Source organism: Dipodomys spectabilis, unplaced genomic scaffold (genome assembly GCF_019054845.1).
Source record: "Dipodomys spectabilis isolate Male_0828 unplaced genomic scaffold, ASM1905484v1 ptg000455l, whole genome shotgun sequence".
Lineage (NCBI taxonomy): Eukaryota > Metazoa > Chordata > Mammalia > Rodentia > Heteromyidae > Dipodomys > Dipodomys spectabilis.
Window position 1 is genome coordinate 135,935 of NW_024871132.1, and position 16,295 is coordinate 152,229.

Here is a 16,295-nt window from a genome sequence, read left to right on the forward strand (position 1 = left end):
GCTGACATATTTTCCCTGCTAATTCAGAGTGAGGGCTTTCAGGGACTCTTAAACGGTACGGACATCCTGGGTACGCCACTGCCCATTGTGTAAAATACAAGTTAAGTACACTCTCAGGACATCCCAGGACCCTGGGCGGCCCCGTGGGTCCTCTTGACCCCCCTTTCCCACCCACGGCTTTTTCAAGGTCGGGGAAGACACGCAGTGTGTGGAAATTCTAACAGACGATAGTTGCCTGTGTCTGGTGGGAATTATCTAAACCTGACCCCATCCTTTTCCATTCTCCTTTTAGGAGAGAAAAACCATGGCCAATGGCCCATCGTTTCCCACTGATCTTGACGTTTGAAGTAGTTTAATCACACAGAAAGGAGAGAAAATAGAAGAAACATTCGAATGGTGACAGTGAGATATGAAATAAGCTCTTTCCGGAGTTGGTTGTTTTGTTTTCTTATTTTTTAAGGGGGAAAGATTTATTCATTTCGTCTATTATTCTATTTATTGCCAAGATCTCCTAGTGCAGCTCAGTTCGAAGTGACAATCCCTCTGCCTCAGCCTCCGCAGAGTTGCGATCAAAGGCATTTGCCACCCCACCAAGGGAAAATATATTTTCTACCGTTAAATGTTTAGTCTTGGTCTGAAAAGTGACCTTTCTTCTTTCTTTTTGGATAATTTACTAAACCCTTTTTTAACGTCGTTTTACCAGAGGGTTTCATTGAGAGCATCACATACATAGTTATGGAATACTTTTAACATGTTCATCCATGTTATTCTCTTACACTCCCTTTCTAACCTATCCCCCACCTTTCCAAGGTATTTGGTGGATTTAATGATCTTATCTACCTATCTGTCTATCTGTAATATACTTCCATCCTCTTGATACACCAATCCCGTCCTTTCCTCTTTCCCACTGATTCCTCCCCCTCACTCACACACACAATCCCCTTGTACACTCATTTCCATTGTTACCATTTTAGACTAGATTTCACATATTAATGAGAACATGTGATACCTAGCTTATCTCATTCAACATGATGATCTCTACATCGATCCATGTTCCTGAAAATATCTTCAATTCATTCTTTAGTATTAAACCTTTTTTTTTTTTTTACTGAATTGCCTTTGTTATTGAATACCCTTGATTGCTTATAAATCTGAGCTTTCACATGTAAGACTTTTAAATAGTTTTAACTAGATGCTATCCAGGACTTAACTTCAATAAAGTTGCTAAAAGTGAGAACAGAGAGAGCAAGCAACTGAAATTTGCCTGAAGAAAAGATGCATGGAGTTTTTCCATAAAATTGCATCGAAGAGAAATGGAAAAGGCTACTAGGATAAAAATAAATAATTTTCAGTGAATCTTGAAATTCCTAAAATTACTCCTAAAAATTATTTCCTGTATTTTTAAGGATTTACCCCTTGGCTTCATGAAATTAATTTTTATTCCATTTAACTCAATAGCAACATTTTAAAAATTAGAGCTATTACATGTTCCCATAAGAGAGATACAGATTCAAGTAAGCTAGCAAACTACTATAGAAATATACACCAGTCATGTGTTCAGCAATGGAATAACCCAGTACAACAAAAGGAAAGAAGGATGAGAGGGAAAGAACAGAAAGAAGAAAGAAAAGACAAAGGGAGAGGAAAGAAGGGGGAGAGAATTTAGTAGCCAAAATACTGGAGTTGGGAGGGGCAGCTGGGGAGCCATCATATAATTCTGACAAAGACGAACTTGCCACAAAGGATACCTAATACTAAATTGCAGGTAGGAGAGATTTTAAAAAAGTGAAACTATTATTATTGGAAAAGAAAATACATTACCAACTCAAAAAGAAAAAGATAGAAGTAGACTTGGGCCCAGTGTGTCATGCCTATAAGTCTATCTAATCAAGAGGCTGATATTAGAGAATCTCAGTTTCAAGCGAGCCCAAGCAGAAAAGTCCTAGAAAAGTCCTTGCTGAGATGGAAGTATGGTTCAAGTGTAGAGCACCAGTCATAAGCAAACAAGCCAACTGAGAGCACAAGACACTGAGTTCAAGAAACTGTAAACAGAAAAAAAGTAGATGTAAAGTGTTTGTTTTTCCCCAATTCATGAAAACAGTCTGTAATCTGCAAAATGATATATTTCATTGTGCTCAGGATAAGAAAAATCAGAATGCAGGGTAAAAAAAAAAAAAAGGTCTATGTAATCCAAAACTTTCGCAAGTCTATGCAATCCTAAACCTTCACCAAGTTACAAAACTTGTGAGTGAAAAGAGAGAAAGAATTCCTAAAGAATAGATAATCCTCTGAATGCCACATCAGCCAGAACCTAGCAGTTGAAATAACAAATTGATAAAGGGCCATGAAATTTGTACTTAGAGCTTGCTGGCATTGTGGGACATCTCCCAGACCATCTGTGCCAACACACACTGTCAAATTTCTCTGAATAAGGAAATGTTTTTGATAAAAGGCAAGTGTTTTTCCATAAACTCAAGGAATCGCAGCTTCTCCCACTTAAAAAGTGGAGCAGGGGCTGGGATGGAGCTCAGTGGTAGATCACGTGATACAGACCTGGGTCTGATGCCCAGCCCTGAAAAAACAAAAGCAAGACAGACAAAGTTGACTCCATTTCTCTCACCATTGCCAGATGTGGGTAACTCATGCCATAATCCTATCTACACAAGACGATGAGATCTGAGGATTGCAGTTCAAAGACAGCCAGGGCAGGAAAGTTCATGCAATTCCCATCTCCAGTTAACCAGAAAGCATCATCCAGAAAGCCAGAAATAGAGAACTGTGGCTCAAGTGATAGAGCACTAGCCTTGAGTGGAAAAGCTAAAGGACAATGCCCAAGCCCTGAGCTCAAGTTCTATACCAACGGGGGGGGGGGGGGGGAGGATGTACAAATACATAAGGACCCACCCTTTAAAATATTCTATATACACCTATAATCATCTGCCACCTTTCTGACTGGCCACATTTCATAAAGTATCTCATTTTCAAATGCTAAAAGATAATCCTGAAAGGAACTGTCAGATAGAAAGTCATAAACCTTGATGCCAACTTGTAAAAATATTTTCACAGCTTAAGTTTGGAGATAGAGTACATTATTTTCTATTCTGTTCCACAGCTCCTTTTTGCTACGTGATTTGTAACTGGCTTGCTGTGTTCTGTATCGAAGTTAATCCTGTGTGCATCCTTGAATCTAAGATAAAAGAAAACATCTTTGGAATTTTTCCTAATGTAAGCAGTTGGAATTTTAATAGTGGCATCAATTGATGGCTGGGATAGTTTCATTCTGAATTGTTGAGGGCTCAGCTGAGTCCAGAAATACACACAGAAAGATGCAATATACAATGTAATTCATTTAGTTAGTACATTATAAACAAGGGATCTAATTATAGTTTCACATTTTTATATCCCCTGAGCTACTAGTGGTTTACCATGCCTAAATTGCTCACTGTTTACTCATTCTTTTTCTTTTTCTTTCTTTTATTTTTTTACTGTGAGGGACCCATTTAGCAAATTACTGGTGCACTAAATGGGCCCCAGGTGGCCAAACTGAATTAATATGTTCCCTGTTCACTGGCAAGATGAGACCTTATGGTCTCTCTCAAGTCTTACCCTCCTTCATAAAACTTCCAGTTTGAATTTGATCAAGAGCTCAGATTACTACTCTCATTTTACACAGTCTGTTTTATAGTGGGGCTTGATAGCTTTTCAGATTTTACTACACTCTTTGTAATCCCTTAATTCTCTATCTTTTTCTCATTTCTCACTTTCTGCCTCACCCAGATAAACAGAGGTTCTGGATGTGACAATAATGATGCTTCACACTGGACGCAGGCCTTCCTCCTAGTGATATAAAAAACTTTAGCCTTCCACAAGTATTTGCAGAATTTATATACATAGGCACCTTTTCCCCAAGTAAACACTGTACAGGCAAAAATACCTGCCCTCCACCAGGCTCATCTATAGGTGATGATCATTTTTTGTAGTTAAGCATCAACCTACTCTCTTTTGTACACACAGCTCTTGATTTGGGCAAATAGGGAAATCTAGATATAAAATTACACATGAGGGCTGGGTGGCTCAGTGGTAGAGTGCTTGCCTTGCATGCATGAGGCCCTGGGTTCCATTCCTCAGCACCACATAAGCAAAAAGAAAAAAGCCGGAAGTGGCTCTGTGGCTCAAGTGGTAGAGCGCTCGCCTTGAGCTGAAGAGCTGAGGGACAGCGCCCAGGCCCAGAGTTCAGGCCGCATGACCGGACCCCCCCCCCCAAAAAAAAAAAGAAAGAAAAAAATTACATATGAATATAAACATTTTGTCCCAAAGTATTTCTTACTTCTCTTGTGAATGAATTTGTCATACAATTGTTTGTAATACTTTAGTAATGGCAGTACATTAAAAACACATCATTTGGGACACTGCTTGTAATGTTACCTAGCTACTCAAGAGGCTGAGATTGGAAGATCATGGTTCTAGGCCAGCCCAGCAAAAAAAAAAAAATTTTTTTTGAGACTACATCTCAACCAGTAAGTGGATACAGTGGTCTTAGCTATGGAGGAGGCTGAAATCAAGAGGAGAGAGGTCAATACCAGCCTAAGGAAAAGGAAGTTTGCAAGACCCCATCTTAATAGAAAAAGCTAGATGTGGTTGTTGATACTTGTTATCTCTGCTATGATTGCCTGCCCAGGTAAAAAAGCAAGACCCTATCTCAAAGGGGAAGAAGGGCTGTGGGCATGGCACAAGTAGAACACCTGCCTAGCCAGCATGAAGCCCTGAATTCAAATGCCAGTTCCATCCCTCACAAAAAGATACATTAATTTAAAAATTAGGGCTGGGAAGGTGGCTCAGTGGTAGAGCGCTTGCCTCACATGCGTGAGGCCTTGGGTTCGATTCCTCAGTACCACATAAGCAGAAAAAGCCAGAAGTGCTGCTGTGGCTCAAGTGGTAGAGTGCTCACCTTGTGCTAAATTGCTGAAGGACAGCATCCAGGCTCAGCGTTCAGGCCCCATGACCAACAACAAAAAAAAATTCCAGAATGGATTCCTGGGGATTAAGTCTGTCATCTTCATTACTCAGGGGGCTGAGATCTGAAGGTCATCATAGTTTGAAGCCAGCCTGGGCAGGAAAGTCACAGAGACACTCCTCTCTAATTAACTTAGAAAAAGCCAGAAGTGGAGCTGTGGCTCAAGTAGTAGAGCACTAGCCTTGAGTGAAGAAGCTCAGGGGCAGTGCCCAGGCCCTGAGTTCAAGCCCCAGGGCTGGTGTACACACCCACACCCACCCACCCACCCACCCACCCACACACACACACACACACACACACACACACACACTCCGTTCTTACCTGTCTCAAGCATCTAATACCTATATCCATCAAGATTCATCTCTACCAAGTATCCTTCCTACATCATCCCAAAGCATTTTTTCTGATTATATGAAAATTGAAAATAGAAAACATTCTCTAATCCTGGCACCGGTGGCTCACGCCTGTAATCCTAGCTATGCAGGAGGCTAAGATCTGAGGATCACGGCTCAAAGCCAGCTCGGGCAGGAAAGTTCATGAGACTCTTATTTCCAATAAACCACTAGAAAACTGGAAGTGGCTGTGGCTCAAGTGGTAGAGCACTCACCTTGAGCTGAAGAGCACAGAGACAGTGCCCAAGCCCAGAGTTCAAGCCCCATGACCAACCCCCCCACCCAAAAAGAAAACATTCTCTAGCTAATGACTCCCTATACTATTTCTAGTCCTCAACTTTACATCAAGGAAGTAGATGGGTATTCCCTCTGTTCCCCCAGTACAGTGATGACAAAATATACCCTCCATCCCTAGAAATCTTGCCTTTCCTTTCTGCCTCCCTCCACATCCAGTGTCCAAGATTCTTCTCTGTGTTAGTGTTTTTGTTTTTGTTTGGTTTTTTGTCAGTACTGATATTTGAACTCAGTGTCTCACACTTGCTAAGCGGGTTGTATACCACTTTGAACCATGCCTTCAGCCCTTTTATGTTGATTATCTTCAAGACAGGGTCTTGCTTTATGCCCAGACTGGCCTAGTCTGTAATCTTCCTCTTTAGATCACTGGAATGATAGGCATCATGCCACATGACACTTTGCTCAACCATTGGTTGAGATGGAGAGTTGAGAACTATGACCCTCCAATTTCAGTACCATGAACTCAAAAATAACAAAAATGCATTCTTTTACAACTATGGAAATTAGAAATCCAGAATCAAGATGTTCACAGGGCCATTCTCTCTCTAATGTCTCTAGACTTTAGATTGCTAGGATTCTCTCATGCTTCCTCTGGTTTCTAGTGCATGCTAGCATTTATTGGCTTCTAGCCACATCACTCCAGTCTTTGCCTTCTCCTATCTTTCATCACCTAGAGGTAGGGAGACTTCTCTTCTCCCTATGTCTCTGTGTTCAAATTATCCTCTACTAAGGACTCTGGTCACTGTGCCAGGGGCTACACTGATCCTTCCTGCCTTTATCTTAGCTTGATTATATCTGCAAAAATCCTGTTTTCCTGAGGTTCTGAGTAGAAGCAAATTTGAGAAGAATGTTTCAAACTCAATACAAGGGATATATTGGCACTCAATAGAGTAGTGCCAATCTGAAAGTCATTAGACTTTAAGACTAAGAATTTGTTATTTCCCATGTACAAACAAAATTGGTAACCAAATGAGGTTTACTAACTGTTTTCTGTTTAAATATTCATTCATTCTATTACATGCCAGGCATGATACAAGCAAATGAATATGTGATAATAAATAAAACACTTCCAGTCATTGCCCCACAAAGCATTGCAAAACGTAAGTACCACAAACACACCATTTTGAAAAGGATACTTTAACACCAATAAACAAGGTAGGAAAGATAAATGTCAGCATAAACTGCGGTCCTTTCAAATTCAACCAATGAATCTTAGGAGAAACTCATTAACCTGCCCTTTCTCTTTTTCCTGGTGTTCCTATAAGACCAAGAATAATGTCATCTCAAGCCAGTACCAGATCTCAGACTGGCCTTTGGGAATCACAATGCAGAGCTCCCCAAAGTGGCTGCTTCCAGTACTCTGCTATTAGATGCCCAGGAACAGAGAGTTATAGTTAATGAAGGTATAACTTTAAAAAGTATAGCTTTGGACTGGGAAGGTGGCTCAGTGGTAGAGTGCTTGCCTTGCATGCATGAGGCCCTGGGTTCGATTCCTCAGCACCACATAAGCAGAAAAAGCCGGAAGTGGTGCTGTGACTCAAGTGGTAGAGCTCTAGCCATAAGCTGAAGAGCCGAGGGACAGCACCCAGACTCAGAGTTCAGGCCCCACGACGGACCAAAAATAATAATAATAATAATTATAGCTTAGTGGTAGAGTGCTTGCCTAGTATACACAAAGCCCTGGGTTCGATTCCTCAGACAGTCAGACTGTACTGGTAGTGGCACTGTGGCTCAAGTGGTAGAGCAGTAGCCTTGAGCACAGATAGGCTCAGGGACAGTGCCCAGGCCCTGAGTTTAAGCCCCAGGACAGGCACAGAAAAAAATCACCAGTGAGAGGGAGGAGAGCTAACAGAGATGGTGAATGAAGTTAAATAGGATACACATTATTTATTTGCATATATGAAAGTAGAACAGTTGCCAGGTATTTGTGGCTCAGGCCTTAGCTATTCAGGAGGCTAACATTTAAGGATCCAGGTCCAAAGCCAGCCAGAGGAGGAAAATCCAGGAGACTCACCACCAATTAACCATCAAAAACAAAAAAAGCCAGAAGTGGAGCTATAGCTTAAGTTGTAGAATGCCAGCCTTGAGCAAAAAAGCTAAGGGACAGCATCCAGGCCCCAAGTTCAATGCCTGCACAAATGAACAAACATAGAGAGGGAGAGGGGGAGAGAGAAGAAAGAAGAGGAGGAGGAGGAGGAGGGGGTGGGGAGAAAAAGCAGCCAAGGAAGGAAGAAGGGAAGGGAAGAAGGGAAGGGAAGGGAAGGGGAAAAGGAACTGAAAGGGAAAGGGAAGGGAAAGGGAGTGGAAGGGAAGGAAAAGGAAAGGAAAGGAAAGGAAAGGAAAAGTGAAGGTGTTTTAAGAAGACAGGATGAGGGAGAGTGATTCAGAGAATGGAGGTAGATTGGGATACATTGTTTACATATGTGGAAATGTTACAATGAAAGCCCTCTTGAACAACTACTGTATGCTAATAAAAATGTCACACTGTAGAATACCTGTTGCCATATGTGTACCAGAGCATGATGAGACATGGTCACCACACCATTGCCACATCCTGTGTGAGACATTGCTATATCTCTGTTGTAAAAATGAGCTAACAGGGAAATCAAGCAGAGGGCTCATGCTCCTAGCCAGTACATTAACAAACACAAAAGAATGATTGTGACAATAAACTGACACAGTCTCTGACGCGTGCTGATGTTTGAGAGCCATAGAATTCTGCTGAACAAGCTTCTAAGGATCAAGATTGGAAGTCAGGAGTTCTGAGTCTATAAGGTGACCTTGGGAAGACATCTGACCTCAAGAAGGCCTCACCTACAGATTTATGAACTGAAGGGGTTAAGGTGAGTAGCGTCTCTAAAATCTCTCTGGCTCAAAGAGATTTCTGACTCTGACAAGCAAACTCATCCAATTTGGGATTTTGGCAAATGTTTCTGTGAGTCACAAAGCAGAGACCTTCACATTTCAATGTTATTAATTTGAAATAAAAAAGACTTTTCAGGCTGATTCTTGCCATTTAAAAGAATTTTTAATGCATTTTTTGAATAACAGCAGGTTTCTTTGACATTTAAGAAAACTGGGTTTTCAGTCCTTTGAAATATGAGTTTGTCATGAATAAAGAACCAGCCCATGAAAACAATTGCCCCAACTTCTGGTACCTAAGCTCTGGGGTCTTTATCAGTGCTCCAGTTATGGTCATGGATGGTCATTAGCTCAATGTAAAGTAGCTCACAGAATCCCAGGCATCTGCTCCACCAGGAGACTCAGGCAAGGATGCTGAGCATCAAGGGTATGGGTACCAGAACACTCAGGTCCTTCCCTGAGAGTGGGAGCAGCTGCTTTCCAAACCTGGAATCAATTCAGTGTCTAGCAATGTTCAGTAAATAAACAAATGGTAACATCATCCTACCTTGGAATACACCTATGGCAACAAAGCTGAATAAATGGTTATCACCAAGCCCAATAGATGAACCTTAAAAGCACTTTGAGTGAAAAAAAAGGCCAGGCAACAGAAAGACAGTCCCTGATTGACAATGGTATGACTTCAGATATTGGATTTTACAGTGCTATGAATTATAATAGATATATTTGGTAGAAACTGTGCTTGGAATCTTGAACTTGGTTCTTTCCCCAGGCTAAGGATACACAGTGTAATCTCTCCTTGAGATACTGGGCAGTGACAGCCAGTCTCAGCTATCCACCAGCCACTTGATGGACAGGAAAGTGAGCATCACTGTACAGGGTACAAGACTAAGCTAGCATGGTCAGGTGATATGATGTTTTCAATGTAAAATGGGGTTATCTGAGTACAACTCCATGACATATGTTCTTAACCATATGTTAAAGTACATGTGAGGAGCAAGAACATTGAGGAAGATAGAGCTCATCACTCTTATCCTATATTAAAATGCTAGGAGACCCCACACCAAACAACAATACCACATGGATCTTGGGTGTGAATGTGAAAGATAAGCCTTCTGATAGCAACCTTGAGATAGGAAATGGAGTGTAACACAAAAGAGTAACTGATAAATTAGGCTTTTAGGACATTAAATACTTTTGGCCAAGTACTGTGGCTCACCTCTGTTATCCTAGCTATTCAGGAGGCTGAGATCTGGAGAATCATGATTTGCAGCCATAGACAGAAAAGTCCATAAGACTCCAGACAAGAGGCATGGCTCAAGTGGAAGAACACCAGCAATGAGAGAATAAGTCAAATGAGCTCTAAGCCCTGAGTCCAAGCCCTAGTACCGGCACAAACCAAACCAAAACAACATTAAGTACTTGTTATCAAAAGATATCAGGAAGAGAATGAAAATAAAGCCACAAGACCACTTTGTGACAAGGAACCAGTGTAATATTCAGAATAAAGAACTTCCAAAGACAATCCTTCTGAAATACCAAAGACAATCCTTTCAAGCCATCTGGCTTGAAAGGTGACTCCCACCTGTTATCCTAGTTGAGATTTGAGGGTCTCTGTTATTATCCCTGAAGATTGCAGTTCAAAGCCAGCCCAGGCAGGAAAGTTCTTGACACACTTATCTTTAACTACCAAAAAGCTGGAAATGGAGCTGTAGCTCAAAGGGATAGAATGTTATCCTTGGGCACAAAAGCTCAGGGACAGTGTCCAGTCCCTAAACTCAAGCCCTAAGGCTGGCACACACATAGAAAAGATAATCTTTTTAAAATACCAGGTAAAACAAATACTTAAACAGGCACTTCATAAAAGAAAACATCAGTTGAGTATACGTCTATAATCTCAGTCCTTGGGAGGCTGGAACAGGAGAATTTCAATTTTAAAACCAGTCTGAACTACAAGCAAAACTGTCTCAAATGGAATAAACAAAACCCAACTCTTATGTGAAAAGAAAAAATGTTAACTATCATCACTCCTCATCAGGAGAACACAAAGGAGAACCTCAGAAGGCTGGAGATGTAGCTCAGGGGTAGAGAGATTGCCCAGCACACATAAGGCTCCAGATTTCATCCTCAGCACCACAAACTCCAACAATCACAACAAAATGACACCAGATATGTCACACATCTTAGAAAGGCTAAAATAAGAGTGAGCGGCGGCCAGGTTATAGAGGAGATACAGCAATTAGAACTCTCATGCATCCACTGTCAGTAGCTACCACAGATGAACATATGCCTGCCTGATGATCCAGAAATTACACTGTCAGGCATAATACCCAAGAGAAATGAGCGAATATGTCCACCAAAATATCTGTGCAAAGCCATGAATAAGAGAGCAGCTTCACTCAGTAACCCAAAATGGAAAGCCCGATCGCTCATCAATGGAATGGAAAAATAAATTGTAGCCGTGAATTAATTTCAGTGTTGGATGGAAGATGAACTAGCTCACTGTATTAATATTTAAGAGAGGGAAAGGGTTATAATAGCCCAGCAATAGAGAATGTGTCTAGCATGTGGGAGGCCCTGGGTTTAATCTGTAGTACTTACAAAAACTAAAGTAAAAGTTAATAGTTGGAGAACAGGACAAGTACTTTCCAATGAACTTTTTTTTTTTTTTGCCAGTACTAGTTTGAACTTAAGGCCTTGAGCTCTTGCTAAAAGTATGACTCAGTTGGTAGAGTTATTATATAGCAAGTGCAAGGCTCTGAGTTCATAACCAAGTACTGCCAGAACTTAAATGAAATTAATATATGCAATAAAATTTACATATACATTTTATATAATTTATATAGTATGTAATTTATATCTATGTATATAATTTACATGTAAATTTTATGGTTGGGATATGATTGAAGTGGTATTTTGTGGCCCTGGGTTTAAACCCCAATACTAAAAGAGAAATAAAAAGACAACTATTTAGGAAGAAACTATATTACTGAATCTAAAATGTCCTTTACCTTGTGAAGGTAATTGCCCTTCTGAGCTTATTCTGTGGAAAAAGGAGACAGAGAGGAAGTTCTGGGATGGGGGATACTGAGCACAATTGAAGTGCTGAAGACAGAGGGTCATGATCTGCCCAGTTCCTCACCCAGCCCCCAGACCCAAAGCCACTGGGTACAGCTGAGATTCACTAGTGCACCCAGCCAAAGGTGAATGGGGCTGAAATCTAGTTCCTCTCCTAACACCATGTGCCCTGGTGCTGGTTATGCCCAGAGGAAGGGGCACAATTTCCTTTTTCTCCAGAAGATACCAGTAGATTGCTAGCTCTGCTCCTCAAGGGTGCCTCCCTCAAAAGAGGTGCCTTTCCTAATGATTTCTTGAAGGAAGAGAAAGGAGATAAAATACTCAACACTGAATGCCACAGGAAGAAGGAGGGTCAAGCATTTCAGCCCATCTTCACCATATAGAGATGAGCTTTAGATTTAAATAGAGGAAGAATGGGAGTAGGCATGAAGAGATACATAATTCATATTTATTAATAATTATTATTTGAAAATATTAATATATTATTATAATTATTAATTATCAGTCAAGGTGTAGTCTGGTGGTCACAGGTGCCTTGAGGCTGCGCATCATCTCAGGACTGGTCAGGAGGGGCCTGGTCACCATGAGAGAGTCATGGTTGCCTACGGGGTTGTTTCAACTCTTGTCACAAGTTGTTTACTCCTTAGTCCTGTTTACCTGGACTGCAGTGTGATCTCAGAAGTCAACGTCTCAGAGCAAAAGGACCTAGACCCAAAATGGAGAAGCCAAACTGTTCTCCCACCCTCAGTTGCTCTTTGGATGTTTGCAGGCCCAAGTGAAGAGTCAGTGCTCTTAGCAAACACAGTTTCTGTGTCCCTATTATCCACAACCCTTCCCATTTGTTCACACAACTCAGTCCGGTGGACAGTAAGCATCAGCCTATCTGGGTTTACAGCTGTCCGAGCTGGTGAAAAACTGGTGCCCAGGGTGGAGACAGGTGGTAATCGCTGAAGTATATAAACCAAAAGAGCCGGTTGAAGCCTTAAAGTAGAAACACCATGATAAAGGAATATGAGATAGAACCAATGTCAGAAGATATCTAATTGAACACTTGTATAGGGGATCCTTTATTGTTGTTTTGTTGAGTTAATACCTCTGTGAGTATGGAGTTCTAAAAAAAAAAAAGTTCAGAGTCAGTAGAAATGGGACTTCTCTAAGTTCTAAGTTCACTGTCTGTGAAGGCACCTGCAAGGCTTCAGTGTCTTAGCCATGTGTAAGGACCCTGTGTCTATAAGGTCTTTAGTTACTTGTAGAAGGGCTGCCACATTCTTTCTCATTAATTTTTTCAAGACAGAGTGTTGTCTGGGCTGGCCCACTCTGATCCGCCTGCTTTTGCCTCCTAAGCACTGGGATTACAGACATGTACCACCATGCCTATGTCCTAGTCTTCACACACAAAAAACTAGCATGAACTTAACAACACTCTGCAGCCCAACTTAGTCTTCATGAAAAATTCTTCCCAGGGATATACAACAACTCCCCTGTCCCCACAACCTATCCAACAGCCTAGCCCACAGCTGGAAAGTATGAAAACCCAGACAGCTGAACACCAAATCTGAGTGCAACTGAAACAAGCTAAAAAGGGGCCACTTAAAGGAAGTTGACTTTAAAAACTTACTCTATTGTCCTCAGAAAAGAGGACATAGATACAGATTCAGAAAAGACCTCTAAAATGAAAAGAGATAAGAAGAAATAGGAAGTTTGAGACAAAGCTGAGGAAACGGAGAAAAATAATAGTGATAGGTGACTATCCAAATATCAGAAAACAAACAATTAAAGATAAGTTTCTAGAATCAAAGGATATAACTATCTAGGTTATAAACAAATTGAAATGTCAAGTACTCATAAGAGCAGAATCAAGGTAGATATCATGAAAACTTAGAATGCACAGACAAAATAAAATTATGAAGTTCCCATATAGGACAAAAAAACCCCCAACAAGTTATATTCAAGATGAGGAATCAAAATTCCTCAGAATTCTTAAAACCAACAGACAAAGACACATACTCTCATATTTCTGAGGTAAATGATTTTGGATATAATATAATTCAACACTTGGCCCAAAAAATAATTATGAAAAAAAGAATGAATAAATGAGAACAAACAAAAAATAGTTAAGGTAGTGTAAGGAAACTTTCTTGGTTGTACAAGGTCTGTCAAACTTTACCCATCATACTCTGTTTTTTGAAATGCTGCCTCCAAAGAAATGGAGGTCTATGCCAAAAACAAAGGTGGATAGAAGATGCCAGAAACATAGACATCAAAAAGAACAAGGAAGATAATACTCAAGTCTAGGGTAAAAGGATTTTTGAACCTCCAAACGCCTTTCAGGATAGAGAAGTTCCCAGGGCTCCTGGGCATCTCCACAGATAAAATGGATCCAATGTCTGATGTGAGAGTAGATTCTAAGAAAAGCTGTCTGCTCTTCCAGTGAAGAGTCTGGGGCTTCAGTAGCATTAAGAACATTGACAACCAAGTGAAAAATGAAAGTAACTATTAACTTCAGGAAAAACAAAGTTTTAGAAGAAAGGAAATATAATCACAAACTTCATTACTCTGCTAAATGGAGTTACATTTGCAAAGTAATTGTTGAATATTCATTTAGCCCGATTTATGATGTAACTAAGAAGGACAAAGGGATAGTATCAAAGACGCAGTGGCTTAAAATGGAAAGGAGCAATAAATATCAATGTGGCCAGGTTATCTGTGCTGGGAAGAAAATCCTGAAATAGTTAAAAGAGGGTCCACAGCTTTTGCCTTTAATGAGGAAGAGTTGGGGGGAGGGGTGAGCTCTGCTGCTCATTAAATAAAAAAGATGTGTACAATTGGCAAAGCATTTAAAATTCAAAATCAGAAAATGGTAATTTTTTATTGTAATCTTTTAAGTAGTCATACAAAGGAGTTGCCATTTAACAAAGCATGACTACAATATACCTTGATCAATGTCACCACTTTCAGCATTCAAAAAAGGAGGGTTTTTTTGTCTTTTCTGTCAAGGGGCCTGAACTCAGGGGCTGGGCGCTGTCCTGAGCTTTTACACCCAAGGCTAGCTTTTTATCACTTTAAGCCACAACATCACTTCTGCTTTTCTAGTGTTAATTGGAAATAAGAATCTCATGGACTTTCCTGCCTAAGCTGACTTTGAACCATGATCCTCAAATCTCAGCTTCCTGAATAGCTAGGATTACAGATGTGCACCACCAGGGCCCAGCTCAAACAATGGTATTTTTGTGGGAAGAGAAAACACAGGTTGGCTGTAAATTCGTTTCATTTGCAGAAGCAAGATATTCAGATGACCAGAAATAGGAAGCCACGACTCCAGGAGGCAAGGCACAGTTTGGGACAGAGGTTTGTAAGTATTTAAATTATCTCTACAGGAGAAAGACCATGTTGTTTCCAGCCGGAAAGCAAACATTTTATAAGTATCACTTGAAGTGTTGGGAGAAAAGGAGAATCTTTCAAGAGAATTGTCATGGAAGTTTCTGGAAGGGGGTAGGGATGGTGATCCAGGTCATGTGTTAGGGTTGGGGGATGGCCAAAGAGACTAAGATCCTTAAACATTGTAAACAATGTCTGAACAGAGTATTCCAGTCCAAGGATTAAGTTCATACCTTTTAATGAGTCTTACATTAAAAAAAAAAAAAAGACTTTGGGTTTTGGAATAATTGTGTGTTTTTCCAGGACACCACGCAATGCCCGTGACCCCGTTCTCAGTAAGTACACAGTTGTCTTTCATGGGGCAGTAGTACAAACCCCACATTAAAAGAGGGAATCTTAGGGCAGATTGTCATTACCGTCCCGTACAGAACTCTGTCCCTGCTCTCCAGCCACACAAGGGAGGGCATTGTCCGTCTGAGATGAACATTTGAACTGAAGTTCATGGCTTGGCTGGAACCTTCCTTCCTCTTGGCTGCGTTTCCCCAGGGATCAGCTGCCTGTCACAGGCCCTGGCACCACTGACACCCTAAACAAGAAGGAAACCTACGACCACAAACAAGAAGCTGCTTTCCTGGCTGCATGCAAAATAACAATCTTTCATCTGAAGATGAAAGCCAATTTTAAGAAGCACTGGTTATTTCATTTCGCTGATTGGGCTTCAGGACTCAAAGAATCTGTGGAAATGTTGCCTCATCTCTCCATACACTTTTCCCTTTCATTTTGTGTGTGCACGTGCGCGTGTGTGCGTGCGCACATACACACACTAGTACTAGGGCTTGAAATCAGAGCCTGAGCGCTGTTCCTTTGTTTTGTTGCTCAAGGCTGAGGCTCTACCAATTAAGCCATGGTTCACTTCCTGTTTTTTGGGAGTTGATCAGAGATAAGAGTCTCAAACTTTCCTGCCCAGGTTGGCTTTGAACTTCAGCCCTCAGATCTCAGCCTCCTGACTTGCTGGGCTTATAGGCATGAACACCTGTCCAGCTTTCTTTTGTCTTTTCTTTTTCTTTCTAGCTTTGTGCTGCACACATTCACATCCTCCAAACACATTCACGAGGGACAGCACAGGACAGTTGCTATTCTTTTTAAAGCCCCACCAGGTAATGTTCATTCTTTCCATTTGCCCCTGCAAGATCTTGCTGCCTTCCAAACATTTCTCTCTCAGACACATCCAGAGAGACAGAGGGCTAAAAGAATAACCTCTCTGTGGAATTCACAAA